Source organism: Callithrix jacchus, chromosome 10 (genome assembly GCF_049354715.1).
Source record: "Callithrix jacchus isolate 240 chromosome 10, calJac240_pri, whole genome shotgun sequence".
In the NCBI taxonomy this organism is placed as follows: domain Eukaryota; kingdom Metazoa; phylum Chordata; class Mammalia; order Primates; family Cebidae; genus Callithrix; species Callithrix jacchus.
In genome coordinates this window covers 93,759,641-93,776,730 of record NC_133511.1, presented here as the reverse complement: position 1 = coordinate 93,776,730, position 17,090 = coordinate 93,759,641, and the positions used below count along the sequence as shown (strand labels likewise).

Below are 17,090 nucleotides of genomic sequence, written 5' to 3'. Positions count from 1 at the left end.
CATCTATGACAAAGTCCAGCATCACACTGACTGTGCAAAATCTGGAACCATTCTCCTTGAGAACTAGAACAAGACAAAGTACTGGAACAAGACAAAGTACTATTCAGCATAGTACTGGAAGTCCTAGCCAGGGGAATCAGGCAAAAGAAAAAAATAAAAGGCATCTAAGGAGGAATAGATGAAGCCAAAATATCCCTCTTTGCTGATGATATGATTCTATACCTAGAAAACCCCAAAGACTCTGCTAAAAGCCTCCTGGACATAATAAATAAATTGAGTAAACTTTCAGGATACAAAATCAATGTACCAAAATCAGTAGCATTTTAATACACCAATAGTGTTCTAGCTGAGACCCAAATCAAGAAAACAATCCCCTTTACAATAGCTAAGAGGAAAATGAAATATCTAGGAATCCATCTAATGAAGAAAGTAAAAGACCTCTACAAGGAGAACTGTAAAACACTTCTGAAAGAAAGAAGAAGTGACAGATATAAACAGAAAAGTGTTTCATGCTCATGGATTGGAAGAATCAATACAATTAAAATGGCCACACTATCTAAAGCAATTTACAGATTCAGCACTGTTTCTATCAAAATACCAATGTCATTTTTCACAGAATTAGAAAAATTGACTGTAAGTTTATTTATAACCAAAATAGATCTCAAATAGCCAAAACAATTGTAAGCAAAAAGAACAAAGCTGGAGACACCACATTGTCTGACTGCAAGCTATATTAGAAGCCTACAATAATAAAAACAGCATGGTACAAACACAAAACAGGCACACAGACCAGTGGAAGAGAATAGAGAACCCAGAAGTAATGTCACATACCTACAACCATCTGATCTTTGACAAAATTGACAAAAATAAGCAATGGGGAAAGGACTTACTATTCAATAAATGGTACTGGGATAACTGGCTAGACATATGCAGAAGAAGAAAACTGGACTCCTACCTCTCACTATATGAAAATTAATTCAAAATGGATTAAAGCATTAAATCTAAACCCTCACACTATGAGAGTCATAGAGGAAAACCTAGGAAATATATTTTTTGATATTGGCTTTGGCAAAGAATTTATGTCTAAGTTTCCAAAAGCAATTGCAACAAAAACAAAAGTTGACAAATGGAACCCAATTAAACTAAAGAGCTTCTGTACAGCAATAGAAATTACCAACAGAGTAAACAGACAACCTAGAGAATGGGAGAGAATATTTGCAAACTATGAATCTGGCAAAGATCTAATAATATCCACAAGCTACAAAAAACTTAAAACAACAAGGTAAAAATAAACAATCAAATTACAAACTGGGCAAAGAACATGAACAGACACTTCTCAAAAAAAGACATACAAGTAAAGGCCAGGCATGGTGACTCACACCTGCAATCCCAGAACTTTGAGAGGCTGAGGCAGGCAGATCATGAGGTGAGGAGTTTGAGACCAACCTGGCCAACATGGTGAAGTCCCGTCTCTACTAAAGATACAAAAAATTAGCCAGCATGGTGGCACACACCTGAAGTCCCAGCTATTCAGGAAGCTGAGGCAGGAGAATCACTTGAACCCAAAAGGTGGAGGTTGCAGTGAGCCAAGATCACACCATTGCACCACAGCCTGGGCAACAGGGTGAGACTCCATCTCAAAAAAAAAAAAAGACATACAAGTGGCCAACAAAGATATGAATAAATGCTTAATGTCACTAGTCATCAGAGAGATGCAAATAAGATCACAATTAGATACTATCTCACATTGGTTAGAATGGCAATTATTAAAAAGTCAAAAATAGATGTTGGTGAGGCTGCAAAGAAAAGGGAAAGTTTATACTCCATTGGTGAGAATGCAAACTAGTTCAGCCACTGTGGAAAGCAGTTTGAAAATCTCTCAAAAAGAACTTAAAAATAGAACCTTTGTTCATTTGTGGGTATATATATCCAAAGGAACATAATTTATTCTATCATAAAGACACATGCACCCCTATGTTCATTGCAGCACTATTCACAATAGCAAGGACATGGAATCAACCTAAGTACCCATCCATCAACAGTGGATTGGATAAAGAAAATGTGGTACATATATATCATGAAATACAATGCAGCCATAAAAAAGAACAAAATCATGCCCCTTGTACAATATAGATAAAGCTGGAGACCGTTATAAAATATGCATAAAGCTGGAGACCATTATTTTAAGTGATGTAATACAAAAATGGAAAGCCAAATACCATAATTTTTCACTTATAAGTGGGAGTAAACATTGAATACACATGATCATAAATATTGGAACAATAGACACTGGGGTCCACTAGGCAGGGGAGAAAGGGAGTGGGGCATGAGCTGAAGAACCACCTGTTGGGCACTGGGTGCTTATGGCCTGGTGATGGGATGATTAGGACTCAAAGCCTCAGTGTCACACAATTTACCCATGTAACAAATCTCCATGTGTACCCTTTAATCTATAGTAAAAGTTGACATTTTAAAGAAGAAAGTAGGTTTTAATGTTTCAATGATACCAAATGTACTATGGTATGTAATCTTCCTGATATACCTTTCCTTCTACTTTTTCCTTGTGTTTTTCTTAACATCACAATCAGGACTGTTAGTTTAATTGCTATTGTGTAATTATTTGTCTAATGCTATTTCTACTTGGCTGTAACTTTCAGAAGGAAAGAAATTACATTTTGTTTCCTGATAAAATTGGTGTTTAGGATAATTCCTTACCATTTACTGATGGCAAATATGTATTTAGTAAATAAATGATAACGCTCCCTCCGTTTTTCTTTGAAGGCCATCCAAGTTGTCTGGGTCTTCTAGGAAGCTGACACTGAGATGGAGTTATGAGAATAAGTAGTTTACTGGGGGGAAATGCCTGTAAAACATAAGAAACATAAGAAAGAAGCAGAATTGCACAGGGAGAGCCTCTGATAGTAAGGCCAGTCTTACAAAGCCTTGTCTCACCCAGTGAGGAGCTCTAGAGGGAAGACTACTCATTAGAGGAGTCCTGTGTTCAGAGGGAATGTCTAGGTTCCAGAACCCCAAATTCTTGGAAGCCATGAATGTGGTTTAATAGTCTTTACTGATACAAAATAATTATTAAATAAATAGCAGTTTGTTAGGACTTTTATACCCCTCCCCCCACCCAGAAAGGAATTATGTGATTACAGGGAGAAATTTCAGGGAGTATATTTATTAGAACTCCTCATTTAGAGGTAACAGAAACCAAATATAGCTGGAGTAAGAATAAAAGGCAGAAGGAGATATTTTCTAAGGATAAAGAGATGCTTTACATGTCCTGAAAGAAACATGAAGTCAAGCTTCCTAGATTCTACAGATCCTCTGGAACCCAGAATGAATGGACCATTGGAAATGAGCTAGGAATGAATGTTATAGTGCCTGTACTCCTGGAGATTATTTTATTTTTTATTTTTTTATATACTTTAAGTTCTGGGGCACATGTGCAGATCCTACAGGATTGTTACATAGGTATACACATGCCATGGTGGTTTGCTGCCTCCACCCCCCCCCATCATCTACATTAGATATTTCTCCTAATGTTATCCCTCCCCAATCTCCCTACTCCCAAGAGCTTCTGCACAGCAAAAGAAACAATCACTAGAGTGAACTGGCAACCAACAGAATGGGAAAAATTTTGCAAGTTACCCATCTGACAAAGGGCTAATATCCAGAATCTACAAAGAACTAAAACAAATTTACAAGAAAAAAACCAGCCCATCAAAAAATGGGTGAAGGATATGAACAGGGACTCTTCAAATAAGACATTTATGTGACCAACAAACATATGAAAAAATGCTCATCATCACTGGTCATTAGAGAAATCTAATTCAAAACCATGATGAGCTACCATCTCATCCCAGTTAGAATGGCAATCACTAAAACATCTGGAGACAACAGATGCTGGAGAGAATGTGGAGAAATAGGAATACTTTTACACTGTTGGTGAGAGTGTAAATTAGTTCAACCATTGTGGAAGACAGTATGGCCATTCCTCAAGGATCTAGAAATTGAAATTCCATTTGACCCAGCAATCCCATTACTGGATATATACCCAAAGGATTATAATTCATTCTGCTATAAAGACACATGCACACGTATCTTCATTGCGGCACTGTTTACGATAGTGAAGACTTGGAACCAACCCAAATGCCCATCAAGGATAGACTGGATAAAAAAAATGTGGCACATATACACCATGGAATACTATACAGCCACAAAAAAGGATGAGTTCATGTCCTTTGCAGGGACATGGATGAAGCTGGAAACCATCATTCTCAGCAAACTAACACAAGAGCAGAAAACCAAACACCGCATGTTCTCACTCATAAGTGGGTGTTGAACAATGAAAACACATGGAAAGAGGGAGGAGAACATCACACACTAGGATCTGTCAGGGGTGGGTGGCTAGGGGAGGGATAGCAGGGGGTGAGGAGATTGGGGAGGGATAACATTAGGAGAAATACCTAATGTAGGTAACAGGGTGCAGCAAACCACCATGGCCTATGTATACCTATGTAACAGTCCTGGAGATTTTAAAGAAGCCTAATCATGTGGTTTAGTTACTCCCTTAAAGGCAAAACATTCTCTTAAGGCCCCTTCCAGCTCAAAACCGTACCAGTCAGAATGGCTATCACTAAAAAGTCAAAAAATAACAGATGTTGGCAAGGCTGCAGAGAAAAGGGAACAATTATATACTGTTGGTGAGAATTTAAATAAGTTCAGTCACTGTGAAAAGCAGTTTGTAGATTTCTTAAAAAATTAAAATTATAATGCTATTCAACTTAGCAATCCCATTACTAGGTATATACCCAAAAGAAAATAAATCATTCTACCAAAAAATATACATGCACTCATATGTTCGTTGCAGCACTCTTTAGACATGGCATCAACCTTGGTGCCAATCAGTGGTATATTGGATAAAGAAAATATGCTACATACACACCATGAAGTACTATGTAGCCATAAAAAAAATGACATTTTGTCATTTGCAGCAACATGGGTATGGCTGGAGACCATTATCCCAAGCTAATTAATGTAGAAACAGAGAACCAAATACCACATGATCTCACTTATAATTGAGAGGTAAACATTGGGTACACCTGGACAGAAAGATGGGAACAAAGACACTGGGAATTACTAGAGTAGGGAGAGGGTGAAGAGGGCAAGGGCTGAAAAACTACCTATTGGGTACTGTGCTCACTACTTGGGTGACAGCATCATTCATAACCCAAACCTCAGCATCCTGCAATATACCTGTCACAAACTTACACATGTACCCTCTGAATCTAAAATAAAAGTTGAAAAAAAAAACAATAAAAAATTTTTATGCATGTAAATTTAAAACTAAAATTCACTCTGTGACCCTAACAAATACTTTACTTTTGGGGGTCTCGGTTTCTATAGTTTATTTATTCTTTCACATATGCATTCATTGTTTCATTTAAAAAAACATATCTTGAATGTCTTTACTGTGTGAGATTCCATGCTAGGTTTTGGAGGGACAAAAGTAAATCACACAGTCTCCTCCCTTAAGACATTCATACATTGTGAAGATGATCACATAAAGAATTACAAGAGACTGAAAAGTACTACAATGAAACTATATAATGGTAGTGAGGGAGTTCAGAGGAGATGGTAGCAAAGAGCAACGGGAAGGTTTCAAAATCCTAACCTCTGGGATTCTGTGTAGAAGTGTTCTACTGTCTACCTCAGATCCAAAGTAGTATATTCATCAGGGGACACTTCTTCTCTGAAGTGTTTAATTTTTCATGTTATATTTTCTGCTTCAGGGAAAGTTACAAACGTGGTGTATTTGGTTTTCCATTGATTCAATAACAAATTTCTAAACACTTAATGGCTTAAAAACCACACCCTTTATTCCTTGGCAGTTTCAGTAGGTCTGCACAGAAGTCCAGCACAGCATGGCTGGATTCTCTACTTAGGGTACCAGAGGAGCAAAATCAAGGTGTCAGCCAGGGCTGTGGTTCTCAGCCTCTCCAGGGCCAGAATTCTCTTTGAGGCTCATTGGTTGTTGACAGAATTTAGTTCCTGTGATTGTAGAATTGAGGTCTCTATGTCTGTGAAACATGGTCTCCCTCATCTTCAAGTTAAGAACACTTTTTAGCTTCTCATATTTTTAATATCACAGATTTCCTGCTCTGCTTTAAAAGAATCATTCAATCTCTCTATCTTAATGTCCACTAATTAGTAACCTTATTTAAACCTGCAAAGTCTCTTTTCCCACATAATGTTAACATTTGCATGAGTGTAACATGAGATAGAGAAAAGGTCATGGAGCCCAAATTCTGCTTATAACACTTGACATACTAACATTGTTCTTCTCTTTTTGCTCTTTCATTTTTGAATCACCACAAAAAATGATCAAGGTCTTGGAGAGAGGAGATACTAGCCCCAAGGCAATGCCTAAAGAAATGGAGATTTCTCTGCATTAGATAAGAAAATCAAAGCCATTTACTCCCAATTTATAGTTTGCTTTTATTAAGGTCTCCCTCCATGCATTTGGGTAGTCAGTTGAAGGTGTAAGTTGGGGACTGAGATGGTTCAGATTTATTGAGCACTTACCATGAGTCAGGCACCTCAAATCATGTGATTCTTAGAATATGCTTATAAAGTAGTATTATCACTGTGGGTATTTGACCATTAAAACAATGAAGATACAAAGAGTTTAAATGGCTTGTTCAATATTGTAAGCTAGGACAGAAAACTTTGGGATATAAACTGAAGTCTACTTGGCTTGAGAACCAAAGTTTCTGACCACTACCCAGTGCTGTCTCCTGGTAATCAGAAAGGAAAATTTTTTTATGTGAAAACTAGGAGGAAAAGAAAGAAGAAGAAAGGGAGAGGAGAAGGAAATATTTATGTGTCAAACATATTCACAAGTACTATCTCATTGGATCTTCAGAAATATTCCACTTGGTAATATCTTCTCCATTTATTGAGGAGAAAACTGATACTCAGTAAGGTTAAGTGATTTAGCCAAGATCTTGGAATTTGTAAGTGGTAAAGCCAAAGAACTGTATGCAAACCCAAAGTCTACTGTCCTTCCAGTCTACTCTACCAGCCTTACAAGTGACACACTTCTTCCAAAGTAAAAAGCAAATGTTCTGCCTACCAAGAGCAGGAAATAAAATGCAAAGAAGCATTCTGTGTATACTGAGCCAGGATGTTAACAGCAACTGTGAGGTTCTGGATATGCCTATGGAGTCAGGCACAAGGGTGCAGCTAAATGTGCCCAGTCTCCTCAAGAAATGAGTCCTGAGGCCAGCACACCTGGGCCTGTGTCAGCTAGGGCCATGCCAGGTAATGCCTCTTCTTCCCAGGAGCACATCCTGGTTCAGCCAGGATGCCATATGGGTCTCCGATTAATTTGAAGATGAAAAATTATGGCTTGAAGATGTTTTAGCTCCAAATACCAAGAAATGATGGTATTAACCTGTGAAATAATTCCAGCATCTCCTATGAAACAACGTAACTCAAATGGTGTTTTTGGTTCCAGGCCTCTGGTTTGGCATGGTTCATCTGGTCTGAAAGTGTTCTGCCAAATGAGAATTAATGCACTGCCTTGACAGGAGTCACCTTTGGGGTCAGAAAATGGCAGGCTATTGTCTTCCCCAGTTAGAGATCCTGGCTTGTCTTTCTTTCTAAACAAACCCTGGCCTTTGGAACCTTTCCTGCAGAGTTTTCTTTTGCCTCCACTTTGTGCCTCGATATGAATATGCTTGAACAACTTTTTCTCCCATATCTCTTAAACTTGTTCATTATTTTGAAGTGTTCACTCTAACCTTCCCATAGACTTGTATACAAAGAAGGCTCATGTCATTCATTTGACAAATATTGAGTGTCTACTGCATGCCAGGAACTGTGCTAGCTACCTTGAGCAGTGTGTAAACAAGATCAATGAAGTTTTTATCTCAAAGATCTTGAAATCCACTGAGAGGAGACAGAAAATAGTGAAGCAAATATATAAATGGACAAAATAATTAGATTGTAAAGAAAATGCTTGGAGAGATATAAGCAAGGTTATGAGATACCAAATATCCAGCAAAGGCAACTTTAGGTAGAAGGCCAGGAAAGACCTCTCTGAGAGGGTAACATTTGAGGTGAGAGCCAACAGGGAACAAAGAGCTGAAGTCACAAAATTATATGTTCCCTAGTAGCCTAGTGGTTAGGAAAAACAATTACATGTAGAGAGACAGCACATGCAACAGCCCTGAGGTGGGAAAGAGCTTTGTGCATTTGAGCAAGTTCCAGGAGTATAATGAACAAAGAAACAAGTTGGTATAAGATAAAGCTGGAAAGGTATGGGGACTCTAAATCATCTGAAGCCCTGCAGCAATGATAGACATTATTTTATTCAATCCTTGTACAAACTTGTTAAGTACCGCTGTCCCTTGGTACCCCTGGGAGACTGGTTCCAGGACAGCGGCCCCCTCTCCCGGCAAATACCAAAATCCAACAATGCCAAAATCTCTTACATTAAATAATGTAGTACTGCATATAACTTATGCACGTCTTCCTTTATGCTTTAACTCTCTAGATTACTTATAATGCCTAGTACAATGCAAATGCTATGGAAATAATTGTTATACTGTATAGTTTTTAATTTGTATATTTTATTGTTTTTTTCCCCAAATATTTTCAATCTGTGATTGGTTAAATACATGGATAAGGAATTCACAGATACACAGGGTCAATTGTATTAATACATATGTCTTTTTTTTCAATGAAGAAACAGAGGTGTAGGGAATTTAACCAATGTAATAATGAATTTTCTCCAAAGACCAACAAGACCCAGGCTTTACAGAAATACAATTACCCTACAAAAATTTCCAAATTGGCATTCTTTAAATAAAAATTTTCTCCAGGCTCTTGGATTGACTGGGCCTAGAAACACTGTAACACTTGTTGAAAAGTATAAATTTTTGCAGTCTTTCAAGAGACACCTTTAGAACAGTGACCTAAGGATAAGTTTACATGATTTCTTCTCCCTAAAGGTGGTCACTGAAAACAGTTAATACAAGTTGGGATAAAGGGAGAAGGTGCCACTGAGTCTTGTCTTTGTGTAGTGGCAGGCAAGTACTTTAGGGGTGACCCAGGAACATGTGGACGCTTTGTGCTTTGTGGGAGTGCTTTTGTGAGTCCTTCAGAGTTCTCCTGTTGGGACCTTTCTCACTCCCAGAGATGCACTCTTCACCTGCTCTCTCATTATTTCTCTGTTAAGGGAAAGGTCCTCTCAGTCACCTATGTACTGATGATTTTTAAAAACTGCTCAGCCTCAGCATCCCACCCATTTCTAGTTCCATGTCTCTTACTCCCTTCCACAGTGATTATCTACACATTTTTGTTGGCAACATACTTTGACATAACTCTAAACATACACAAAGGGATTAAAAGATCAATACTGATTTAAAAATAAGTTTTGTAAATTGAAAAAAGATATTTAAAACACCACTCACTGATTTCCCTTAAGCTTTATGTCACTATGTGAGTAGAAATATTCACTGCCTGACCTCTCTTGCTTCTGTTGTTGAATGAGCTGAACTAAGTAGGATACAATAAAGTCAGGGTTTTTTCACCTGCTGCCCTCAAGCCATTCTGCCAGATCTCTATTCTCTGTCCTCTCAGACCAATTCGATAGCTTTTCTGGCCATACCTGAATAATAGCAGAATAGAATTATTCTGAAATATTAAAAATCGATCTAAAACAAAATCCAATCTCTCATCCAATTTTAGGTTCCTCTCTTTCTTAGTATGCCATGACCCAAGAATTTTACAGATTAGCAGTTAAAAAATTGACAAAGCTCAATACTTCACTGTTCCAACATGCTATTCTCCAACTTCTTCCCTCCCCTCACTGCGTTACTCTTGGTAACACCAGGTTGGGACAGGGAAAAAAGATGGAGAAGCAAAGAGAAGAAAGGTTTCATCCATGGAAAGTGCTGTGGTTATCCAGTACCAGTGTGCTCTGCGGATATTTTCTGCTCTATGGGATTGTTTTTGTGTGTCCTTCAGATTTCTGCTAGGACCCTTCCTAGACACAGAGATGCACTGTTAACCTACTCTCTCATTATTTCCCTCTCAGCTCCTGCTCCAATGGTACATTCCATAGTCTCATTTCTTTGCTGCCTTTTGGCAAGTCCTGAGATATGTCCACCTTCTCTCTCAAAATAGGGTGTTCTTCTCAGCCATTGTCTTTAACCACAATTCCAAGATAGGAAAAAGTCTCACATGACATCTTATTGACTTAAATACTTAAGAGGAAAAGATTTCTTGCATCCCAGTTAAGTCCCCCATTTTTACACAAGTATTCTATCTCTTACTCCATCTTTCCCTCATTCAGTGGCTACCTGTTGTCCATCACATTGTAGGCACTCTTGTTTTGACACTTAGATTATGTCTGTTAGAGGTAACAGACATAATCATATAAGCCTCTGTTAGAGCTAAATAAATTTTATACATTAATCAAGGTCTGGTAGCACACTCTTTGAAGTTCTGATGCACTCCTGCCTTCCTGTATATTTCCATTTGGATATCTCTTATTTCAAAATTAATATTTTCAAAGTAAAACAATATTCTTCTCTTCAATGGCTTCTTGTCAATAGGTGAGATATTCTTCCAGGTATTTATGATCAAAAACTTGGGGTCAACTTTTTGAGCCTTTTGCTATCTGCTGAGCCCAGTTGGTCATCACCTCCTTTCATACTTCTGGGAATCTCCTCCTTTAGGCCTCACATTACCTTACTCTGAATCTGCAGAGCCTAAAGGAGGCTAAAGTGAGGCTGCAGTAACCTTTTAATGAGCCTCAGAATATGGGATTTTCTTCCTCTAAGCCAGACTGAGTATGGCTGACAAATCTTGCTTAAATCCTACTTTCGTAGTGATGTTCTAATTTTACTGCTCAAAAGCCTCTCTGTTGCCCTATTGATGCCTGAGAAAATGTCTAGACTCTTATCTATCTCTTAACACTTTAACCCTTTTTCCTGCTTTTCCATACCATGCAACTGATATTATAAACTAGACCATTGTTCTATGAATATATATTTTGATGTGACCATTTTGATTCTGGGACATTTTATAGTGAACATTAAGTCATTGAACTGTCAGTTTTTGCTGTTGCCTGGATGCCCAATTATCTATCCTCCCTCAATGAGCTTCACCTCATCTTGACCTTAATACATCCTGAATACATCCATGACCCTTGGAGGTGGGGTGAAGATTGGGGTGAGGGAAAGGAAGGGCTGAGGTACTGGGAAAAATGAGACTCTGAGATAGAATAGAGTTCAAAGACAGGGTAATGAGCAGGAATAAGGTTAAACTTAGGGATAGGAAAAGGAAGGGAAATGTATATAACATTTTGTGGTTGAAAAATGTTTTACATTTGACTCAGTATATAAAAATGGCTGCACTAAATTTTGTTCATTCCCTCCTGGACACACCAAATTTACGATACTTCTAAACCTTTGCTATTCCTTGAGTGCCCTCTATTCATATACAGGTCCACAAATATTTAGTGAGTGTCTCCCCCTGTCATAGTAGTTACAGTGATAGAGGTGAGTAAAACATGAGGGAAAATCCTTTCCTGAAGGATCTCACAGGCTAGGGGGTAGACAGGTTGGTTATTAGGTTTAATATGAAAAATGGCTTCAAATTGTGGGAGCACCAGAGTGACACAGCCATGTTGGTGGCTGATTTTATGGGTCACTCATTTTTGCCTAAGCACTCCCTCCTCCCGGCAGAAAGGTCAGACAGAATTTTCTTTCCTACGCTGTGAAGAGGTGCAGGTTAGGCCTTGAGACATCTCCAGAAGAGTTTAGATTCTCTAGCTCAACCTGCACAGAAAGGAAGTAGATTTAAGGTAAACAGACTAATAAGTTACATTACACGGAATCACAATACCTATACTATATACACTTGCCTCACGATTTTATTTCTACAGTGCCAGTTTTCATCTTTGAAACTATGGCACCTTACTGAGGGAAATCAAGGCAGAGAGGGTAAATGATTTCCTTCATGGTTTAAGACAAAGTAAACCTCCTAGCTAAGTTTATAAAACTTAAACAGTCGCTTGCAAGCTTTGGCTTTAGAGCCTTCCTAGCTATGAGCTTTCTTTATTTAAGACCTGTCAATACTGCCTATGATTCAGTTGTAAATTTCCTGCCACACCTTGTTTCATCATTACTGGTGAATGTTATTCTTGTTATACTTAAATTGCCTTAAGTTTACACTTAATTTATACTCAATGCAAAGACGTATGTATCATACTAGGGCTTAGGAAGCAAACTGTTCAACTCATGGAGTTGTATACTCTCTTTCACTTAGATAGTATGCCAAGGTTTATAAAGCGCTTTCTCACGTGAATTTAAAGTATTGACTTCTAAATGAGGTAGATAATGGTACAGAGATGTGGTGCAGAGGGCTAAAAAGAAAACTCCAGATGTTTATGCTGCTTGTTTATGTTGATAAATAATTGTTTCTAAATTCATAGTTTAGGGTTGGGTGCAGTGGCCCATGCCTATAATCCTATCACTTTGGGAGGCCAAGGTGGACAGATTGAATTGCTGAGTTAAGGAGTTCGAGACCAGCCTAGACAACATGGCAAAACCCCATTTCTACTAAAAATCCCCAAATTAGTTGGACATGGTGGTACATGCCTATAGTCCCAGCTACTGAGGAGGCTGAGGCAGAATAACTTGAACCCGGGAAGTCAAGGCCGCAGTGAGCTGAGATTGCACCACTTCACTCCAGTCTGGTGACAGAGCAAGACTCTGTTTCAAAAAATATATATATTTTTAATTTTAAGAAATTCATAGCTTTAAGCAGTCTATTGCAAATTCCATTTGATTTACAAGCAGATCCCGCTGCTATTGCCCTACTCTCTGGGAGAAATTAATGGAGCTCATTCTACTTTCCCACTGAATAAACTTTTCATGTCCAGATAGGATATGGGAGAGTGAGAGCCTTGTTCTGAAAAGTTGCTTGGTAACCAGTGACCTAACATAAATATATTTTAATTGTTAAGGTAAAGAATGTCTATGTGGGAGTTTGTTATTTCTGGTCACAAAATTCAAATGTTTAAGTGTAATTTATTTCCCCAAATACATCATAAGATCTTGGGGACAGATATTTTATCTTATAGTGCTCAGTCAGTGAATACCTAGTGACAGACTGATAGCATCAATTTTTGAATTATATTTATCCCTTTTCACAATGTGCTAACTGCAGTACAAAATTATTTCTCTATTTGGGGTCAGGTGTTTGACCATAAAAAGACAAGAAATCAAAAACAAGTAGGGAAAATGAAGCAGTATATTAAAATTTAGAAAGACCAGGCTCTTATCCAAAAGTCCTCAACCCAAAGTAATTTTGTTTATAACTTGATTTTTCCATTAGAGGAAAAATTGTTTTAGTTTACTTGGATTGATTCAGTAGTTAATATGTTTAAATTGTAGAGACTGGGTGGCCTTTTTGTTTTGTTAATGCCAGATGTAATTTTGTAATAAAATGATTTTTCTTTATTTAAAAACCACATTCAAATTGTGAAATAGGAATTCTACCCTCTTTGCTCTTCTTTTTTCTCATTTCCTTCAAATTCCTCTAAAATTGTCCTCTTGCAAATCAATGGATTTGTGAATTCTGACCATCATCCATAAGGAAGCAACAAGAATTTGTGGCCCAGATTTGTAAATAATCCCATGGATCAGATTATGGTGGCCATCTCTTTTTTGGATACAGGGACTATTTCTTATTTATCTACAGGTCCTAGAGCACATAGCACATAGAAGGTATATAAATAGTGCTTGAAAGAAAAGTATATACGGAAAGAGTAGAGAGAAAAGGCCAGAGCTTCTATGTAATAGCTTGTCTAATACTGGTGACCATTTACACTGTAGCAACAGAAATATTTTTAAGGGAAAGAGAAAAAGTCTGTAAGACATCCATGAAATAAGTCATTGTGCCCAACTCCCATAATGTATGCAGCACCTTCGGTGAGATTCTATACTCCTTACATCATTGCTACCATTTGTAAGCTTATTTTATTTTTTTATTAATTCTTTTTTCCTAAAAATATTTACAAAGGAAGCAAAAGCAATTCTGATGCAAATCAGAAGAGCAGTTGCCCACAAAAGATGGAGATTAACCAGGACTTCCTGGGGAGATGAAAATGTTCTAAATCTCAATGTGGTAAATATATTTGTTAAACTCATTGAATTACATGCCTAGGAACTAGGCAGATTAAAGAATTTATTTTTTTTCCTGCAATTAAAAATATATTTAAGGTAAATAAATAGATCAAGTAACTAAATAGATCTAATAAATAGATCAAGTAACTAAACATACTCAAAAATTAAAGCAAATACTGTTATTAAATTCTAGATACTACTTTTTATAGAAGGCTCTAAACCTGATACCTGCTTTCTTTTAAAACAAATTACTAAGCAATTAAAAAAGAATAAAGACATGTTAGTAATTATATACATATGTATACATAGATATATACACACATATACATATGTGTGTATGTATGTATATATGTATATGTGTGTATATGCATATATATATATTTTTTCCCCCTAGATGGAGTCTTGCCCTGTCACCTAGGCTGGAGTACAGTGGCATGATCTCAGCCCACTGCAACCTCTGTCTCCCAGTTTCAAGCAATTCACCTGTCTCAGCCTCCCAAGTAGCTGGGATTACAGGTGTGTAGCACCATACCTGGCTAATTTTTGTATTTTCAGTAGAGATGCAGTTTCCCCGTTAGCCAGGATGGTCTTGAACTCCTGACCTCGTGATCCACCCGCCTCGGCCTCCCAAAGTGCTGGGATTACAGGTGTGAGCCACTGCATCCAGCATAGTTTTATATCTTCTTCTTCCCTTTCCTTTATTTAGACAATATATTAGTACCCTGCCTTCTATTGTCAAATAGCCATATGTGAGGCCAGAAAAGGCAGGCTTCCCAGATAAGGAAAGCAGACCTGTGCAGAAGTGGCTAATCTGAACACAGGGCAAATCCATTTGCCATGGGTGTGGTGGCCCAGCACTACCAGAAGATTGGCCATACTCAGGGAGATTGAGCAGATAATAAATATATTGTGCATAATGAGAGCAAGGTTTTTCACTATTGGAAAGTTACAATTAAGGAAAAGATAAAGCAATAATAAACTCAGCAAATATCAGATTAAAATTGAAGGTACCAGAGTGAGCCATTAGTTTTAGTTGCAAATAGAAATACATATAAACATAAATGTGTGTGTGGTTCCTAGCTGTCTGTTGAAAGAGCCTAAGAGCAGTGGTATTCCAGTAGTAATAATTACCTCATGCTCATATCTTCATTTGAAATACAAAAATGAACAAAGGCTCCTTGAAGAAATGACTGAATCCAAGGCTGAGTCTGAGAAAGAATGTGATAAATCTGGAACACCTTTCTTTTTTTTTTTTTAATATATATTTTACTGCATTTTAGGTTCTGGGGTACATGTGAAGAACATGCAGGAGTGTTGTGTAGGCACATACATGGCAATGTGGTTTGCTGCCTCCATCCCCATCACCTATATCTGGCATTTCTCCCCATGTTTTCCCTCTCCAATCTCCCCACTCCCTGCTGTCTCTCCCCTAGCCCCCCCAACAGACCCCAGTGTATAATGCTCCCCTCCCTGTGTCCATGTGTTCTCATTGTTCAACACCCGCCTATGAGTGAGAACATGCAGTGTTTTTCTGTTCTTGTGTCAATTTCCTGAGAATGATGGTTTCCAGGTTTTTCCATGTCCCTACAAAAGACAAGAACTCATTGCTTTTTATGGCTGCATAGTATTCCATGGTGTATATGTGCCACATTTTCCCTGTTCAGTCTATCAATGATGGGCATTTGGGTTGGTTCCAAGTCTTTGCTATTATAAACAGTGCTGCAATGAACATACGTGTGCATGTGTCTTTATAATAAGTAAGGAAACACTCAAAAAATGAGGACATATTAAAAGAACACAGAAGTAAGCTTGAAGGAACTGGTTCCCAGTGGCCAAAGTACAATTGGAGCAATAAAATAATACTAAAATAACAAATTATAACTCATCGAATAATCTAGTACCGCACTGATAAAAATAAATAAATGGCTAAATAAATGGATAGGCCAGGTGCAGTGGTGGCTCATGCCTGTAATTCCAGCACTTTAGGAGGCTGAGGAGGCAGTGTTATTTGAGTCCAGAAGTTCGAGACCAGCCTGGGCAACATAGTGAGACTCCAATCTCTACAAAAAAAATAAGTAGCCAAGCATGGTGGCATGCACCTGTAGTCCCCACTACTCAGGAGGCTGAGGTGAGATTGCTTGACTCCGGGAGGTTGAGGCTGCAATAAGCCATGATTGTACCACTTCGCTTCAGCCTGAGTGACAGGGTGAGACCCTTTCTCACAATAAGAAGAAATTAAATAAATGGGTAGAAGAGTAAGCTCTTCCTTACAGTAAGTAGAAAGCTTCCAATTAAATGTGGAAGGAATATTGTTTAAACATTTTATCATTTGGCAATAAACGTAATAATAATTAACCCAAGCAAGAAACTTCAACAGATACTAAAACTAGTAGGTCAAAATGAGGTAAGGAAAGAGATTTTTACATAGTCTCAAAGTATCTCAATTGAAAATATTTGTTAATTACAAAGGGAAAAAAGAAGTAGAGAAACCTGGTGGACATAATCTTAATCAAGTGATTGAAACAAACACCATCAGTAATGGTTTGTTTGTGATATGATGTTTGCACACATAGATATCACGTGCAATCAGATAGGATGGTAATGAAAATAAAATAGTAAGACTGACAGTCTGATCAAAAATGCAAAACTTAGGTCTACTCATAAGGAACCACTGGCAAACTCAAATTGAAGGATATATTGAAAAACAACTGGTCGATCTTCAAAACTGCTAAAGTATGGGTGCAAAAAGAGGACACTGTCTAAATTCTGCTTAGAGATGTTAGGAAAGGCTTATTAAAGGAGATAACTTAGATAAAGTCTTGTAAAATGAAGCCATTGTCATATGAATTAGAGAGGAAGTCATTCTAGGCATACACGACA

General features: G+C 37.7%; 1 protein-coding gene across 2 annotated transcripts in view; it reads right to left on the bottom strand.

Annotated features, from left to right (window-relative positions):
- The window catches only part of METTL15 (methyltransferase 15, mitochondrial 12S rRNA N4-cytidine), a 287,618-nt gene that overhangs the window by 26,624 nt on the left and 243,904 nt on the right, over window positions 1-17,090 (bottom strand). For both annotated transcript variants that reach the window (XR_013522912.1, XR_013522911.1), the window contains exon 9: window positions 2,716-2,863. The gene's annotated coding sequence lies outside the window, so the exon portion shown is untranslated. The remainder of the gene's footprint in view (window positions 1-2,715; window positions 2,864-17,090) is intronic.